Source organism: Choloepus didactylus, chromosome 5 (assembly GCF_015220235.1).
Source record: "Choloepus didactylus isolate mChoDid1 chromosome 5, mChoDid1.pri, whole genome shotgun sequence".
NCBI classification, from domain to species: Eukaryota; Metazoa; Chordata; class Mammalia; order Pilosa; family Megalonychidae; genus Choloepus; species Choloepus didactylus.
In genome coordinates this window covers 80,019,939-80,025,938 of record NC_051311.1, presented here as the reverse complement: position 1 = coordinate 80,025,938, position 6,000 = coordinate 80,019,939, and positions in this window count along the sequence as shown.

Genomic DNA, 6,000 nt, shown 5'->3' with positions numbered 1-6,000 from the left:
TTAGCCATCATTACCCAACCCTCCCATGACCCCAGTCATAGGTATTCTCAGTCTACTTTATGTCACTATAGATTTGCCTACTCTGGACATTTCACATACAATATGTGGTTTTTTTCACTGGCTACTTTCACTTAGCATAATGTTTTCATGGTTCGTCCATGTTGCAGCATGTTTAAGTAATTCATTTCTTTTTAGTGCTGAATAATATTCCATTTGATTAATATACCACATTTTATTTATTTATTTATCAGTTGGTAGACATTTGGGTTGGATGATTTGCTATCATCAAATGATTCCTTCCAAAAACGTGTTTTTATTTCAGTAGTCTAGCATCACTTTTTCAGTTTTGGGTTATTTCCACTTTTGGGCTCTTATGAATAATGCATCTATCAACATTTATGTATAATTTTTTGAGTAGAAAAATGTTTTCATATCTCTTGGGTATAAACTTAGGAGTGGAATTGCTGGTGGAAAAGGTAACTCTATATTTATCAATTTGAGGAACTGCCAGACTGGTTTCCAAAGTGGCTGCACCATTTTAAATTCCCACCAGCAGTGTATGCAGGTTCAACTTTGTCCACATCCTCACCAACACTGCCTTTTTATTAGAGCCATCCCAGATACCAGTGAACTGTATCTCATTGTGGTTTTGATTTGTCTTTCCTTTTTGACTAATGATATTGAGCATCTTTTCATATGTTTATTGGCCTTTTAAAAATCTTCTTTGAATAAATGCCTATTCATATCCTTTGCCTATTTTAAACTTTGGTTATTTGTATTCTTCTTATTGAGTTATAATAGGTTTTACTTAATATATCCCGGATGCTAGTCCTCTGAAAGATATATGATTTGCAAATATTTTCCCATTCTGTGGGTTGTCTTTTTACTTTCTTGATGGTATCCCTTGAACTATGAAAGTTTTTAGTTTTGGTGATGTCTACTTTTTCTGTTTGTGTGTGTGTGTGTGTGCACATCTGGTATCACACCTAAGAAATCATTGCCTAATCCAAGGTCATAAAGATTTTCACCTATGTTTTCTTCTATGAGTTTTATAATTTTAACTTTTATATTTCATGGTCTTATATCTGTTTTGAGTTGAGCTTTGTATATGGTGTGAGGTAGAGGGTCCAACTTAATTCTTGTGCATGTTGATATCAGTTTTATCAGCACCATTTGTTGAAAAGACTTTTTTCCCATTCAATTGTCTGACACATATGTCAAAAACCATTTATCATTTTAATGTATGACTAAATAATATTTATAGGTGCTTTTGTTTCTATGTGTAACAAAAGACTAGACTAATACCAGATGCAATTAAAGACATCTGAATTAGATATTTTGACTGAGCCAATATGATATATTTAGCCTGATAGTCATCTTAAAATAACAGGCACCAAAACTTATTTTAACTGACAGTTTGAAAAATCATAGATGCTTATATACAAAATTATACCATTAAGTCTTTGAAATCCCTCTAGGAATCCAGTATTGCTTTTGATTTACTATTTTGCTAGGTAGGGGCAGTACTAGTGGCTTCTACTTGGCCTGTCCTACCATAATAGCCCTACCCCACAAGTCAGGGAACCAATGTGGGGATTCTGCCAGTGCTAAGTATGTCTATTCCAATAATAACCACAGAATGGGTCCAGGGACCTGCTGGACCCATTGTGAGATAGACCTGAATTAAAACTCCATTGATCACCTGACATCCATAAGCCCCTTCTCTGGTGGACCACAGTGATGTTTTGGGTCTCCTGGAATTAATGTCATTTCTGAGCCAGTGTCTAATAATCCCTGAAATGTCTGATAATTTCCTTTTCCTCCATGCACAGTTGCCCTGGTAAAAGGCTGTTGGTCTCTGGGGAAGGCTGAGAGGAAGATTAACAGTTTAAATTTTTGGCAGTGTAACAGGGTCCTTCCCCAAGGGGACCTGGCCTTCCCCTCATTCAAGGGTCTTGTCTGTGAATTGAACAAGGGGCTGTGACTCTTCTGCTTTTAAATTCAAGTTAGACTTTTGTTCCTTTAAACTAGAACTCTTCTGCTTATACAGATCACGTAAGAATAGAACAGAAACTGCCCATCAATTTTACTTCTAATTAATCCATGATCTAGCCAATGCCGAAGATCTCTGCAAGTCAGACTATTTTGATGGCTGCTTTGACTTTGCTGTCCACTATGGTAGTCATGTCTACCTTGTCTTCGGCAATTAATTGCTGCCACTTGACTTCTGCCAACCCAGGAACCAATCATCCCCACTGTATTTAATAAGGATCTCAGTTCAGTGACAACATTTTTGATGACAGTATCTGCCCTACAAAAGAGCAACCACAGAGCTCTTCAGGGAAGATGGTGTTAGTCTCACAGTCCTGCTGAAAGGTATGTTCTCTGGACTTTCCAGGGGTGGGTGAGAAGGTCTTATATGATAAGTCCACTCGAACATTCCAATCTCTCTAAGCCTTTGAATCCTCTCATCTGTATCATACCAGAGCAGTTCTGGCATTTTGACCTCAGGTAATGTATGCTACCCTTTTGTCCATGTTTCACAACAAATTGTTAGATCCCTTTCTAACCCCTCAAGCTACAGCATCTAATCTAGAATCTCTGTTTAGTGAGTCCATATCAATAAATTCAGCTGGATCCAACTTTATATATTCTTTCACCATTTATTCCATACCCTTAATATTCACTACCACACATATCCCCTGATTTCTTCCCATATAAATTGGAAAAATCATGCAGTTCTTTTGGAGTATAGCACACCTCCTCATGGTCACACTTTTTATTTCACTTTTTGGGGCCTGTTGGGACTTCAGTCTACTTATGGATCTGGAAGAAAAGGGGGGTGGTGGGAGTAGGTCATGAGAAGAATTAGAAATGTCTTGCAAGCAAACTACCTCAGGGCATGCCATTGCAGTTGCATCTAGCAAAACAGGATCAATCTCTTCAGATAGAGAAGTGACGGCTCTTTGCTCACGAGAAGTGGTTACAGATTTATCAGATACAGCTGGGTTAATATCTTCAGGTAGAAGTTGATGGCAGATTCCTCAAGGCAGACTGGAGGTTGGGTGGCCGGTTCCTCAGGGCAGATCATTACAGGTTTATCTGGAAAAGACTCGGCAGAATCTAGGGTTTCAGTGTCCCCACCTCCATCATTAGCAACCCATATGTCCCCATTCCAACTTTCAGCATCCCATCCCTATCCAATTAATACCTTCACCTTAACAGCAGACACTCTGCAAAGTTGGGAATTTAGTTATGTTGTAATTCAGCCACTCATCCAATGAAACTTTGGGTCTGTTTTTCAGAAATCTCAAGTCTGAGACTGCACCAAATAAGATTTTCTTTCAGGGCACATATAGAAACTTTTCATGTCCTTCATGCAGTGCTTAAGTTGCAAATTTGTAGTCTTGAGCTCACCCCTTTCCTTGTAATTGTATCTAGTTTATTTAGGAATAACCAGTCAATATCATTATACCTTTCAACTCTACAAAACTGTAAAAGTATCAAAAACACTCTCATCCAGAGCAGTGTCTTTTGAGCATTTGAGCAGCCATATCCAATGGTGATATTTTGCATATCTCCATTGCCAACTCATGCCATGGCATGATTTTAGGAAATAGAGTCATTAGTGTTTTTGATTCTAGTCAGATTAGAGAACCAATTCCAAAGACTCCAGAACCAATTTAGAAATCTCATCCTTAGGATTCTGTTTCTCAAGAACCACTTCCAGTTACAAAGCTGTATTAGTCAGGGTTCTCTAGGAAACAGAACCAACAGGAGATATCTGTAAATACTATGAGATTTTTATAAGAATTGTCTTATGTGACTTGGCGATGTGCAAGTTCAAATTTCATAGGGCAGGCCACAAGCTGGAAACTCTGATGAAGTTTTTTGGTTTTCGATGAATTCCCAAGAGGGAGCTGACTGGCTTAAGTAGTGATGGAAATTCTCTCTTCTGACAGCTGAAATCATCACTTCTCCTTTTGAAGTTTTCAAGTGATTGGATGAGACTTCTCTCATTGTTGAAGGTAATCTCCTCAGTTGATTGTAGATGTAATCAACCATAGATGCAATCAACTTACTGATGATTTAAGTCCATGAAATGTCTTCACAGTTACAATCAGGCCAGTACTTGCTTGACCAAACAATTTGGACACCAAAACCAGGCTAAGATGACACATGAATTTAACCATCACAAATACACTGAACAATTACATTGTTAATTTGCATAGCACTTTGTAATATTGTTTTTTGATTGCAATCCCCAATTCACAAATGAACCAAAACTATGCTTATGCCATGCCAAGAGCATGCAATGTTAGGGGCACAGGAATTTTCCTTTTATTGGCAGTTGGAGAATTCCCTCAAAGCTCATCAAGAACTACTGCTCTGATTGCAGAGGGAATTCCTCTGTCTCTGGATGAAGAGGGGTCACTATAACTAGAGAACAGCCCTTTGTAGCCTAATCAAAGGAAGACCCAATCAGTGGAATCAAGGATAGATGTGTTTATTTATTTCAATTATTCTCTTTTTCCTATCACATATACACTTTCACCATATGAAATAAATTCCAAATACTAAGTAATTACATTTTATGTATGATTTATGAGTTGGCAGTTCCAGTCATCATCACCTCTGCCTTGAATAATTTCTCAAGGTGCTTTTAAATTCATTATTTACCAATTATTCTTTGAGTACCTCCCATGTGTGAGAGACTGAATTAAGTAACAGTAATATCTGGTGAACAAGACAGTCTAGATCCCTGCTGCCCTCATGGAGCCTAAATGCTAATAGGAGGGAAAAATAATAATAATAATAATAAAAGTGCCTGTTGACTTAATTAACTAATTAATCAAGAAAATATTTCAGATAGTGATAAGTGCTATGAAACAGAATAAAAAGACCAAGATCAATGAGGTAGTGTAGGTAATGGAAAACAAATACAATTCAACATCGCAAAAATATTGTATACTGTTTATCTATAGAGGACAGTTCCTAATCCTAGGCACTACATTTCTATGGGGACTTTATAAAGTAGAATGCACTCATATGAAAGAAATAGGATAGTAAGGGGTTGGGAGAGCATTTCATACATGGAATGACTGAAAGAAATGGTGATATTTATAGTGCAAAAGAAAATAGTTTTTTACCAAAAGACATCACACCTAGTTTTAGATATTTGGAAAGTTGTCATGAAGTAGAAGCGTTAGAATAATTTTCTGTTTCATATATGACTGGATTAGCAATAATAGAAGAAAAGAGAAAGTTAGTATTTATTGGACCTTCATTATGTGCCAAGCACTACGTTGCTGCTTTATAAATACTTTAATATTGTTGTTACTCTTTTGAGATCTTTATTTTACTCCTCTCTATGTGTTCGGGCACTAAGGCTCAACAAATTAAGTCATATCACCAGACTCATACCAACAGTGAGTGATAAAGCTGGAATTTTACCTGGAACCTTCTCCATAGCTAATTTTCTTTGCTCTACATCCTGCTACCTCTTGATTTTGGCTTAATACAATGCAACTTTCTAACATCTAGGATTGCTCTATTTTGTAAAGTAGTGGACTTCCCATCATATTAACTATTCCTCAAGAGGTATCTTAGAAAGGATTCTTACACTGTGTGAAAAGTAACCTCTAAGATCTTCTACAATGGATTTTCACTAAGTGAACTAGGAAACCATAATCTACAGCACCCTAACCAAAATTGGTAGGAATTAGACACATCAGCACAGTTTACTTCACAGGATTAGCAAATTATCACCTAATAGACATCTGGACCCTGAAGGATTTGGAAGCCTGTTCTACAAGTGAAAAACCTGAAGTAGAAAGAGAGTACTGTATTAGACACCAAAGGGAAGTGGCCTAGCCTCAGAGGAAAGCTTTACCTCTGAGTTCACAGTTTTGACTCGGACCAGATTACATAACACCTTCGCAATTCTGGTATGGTTTTCATTTTCCAGAGTTGTAATTACCTAGTGAAATCAAGTCTAAA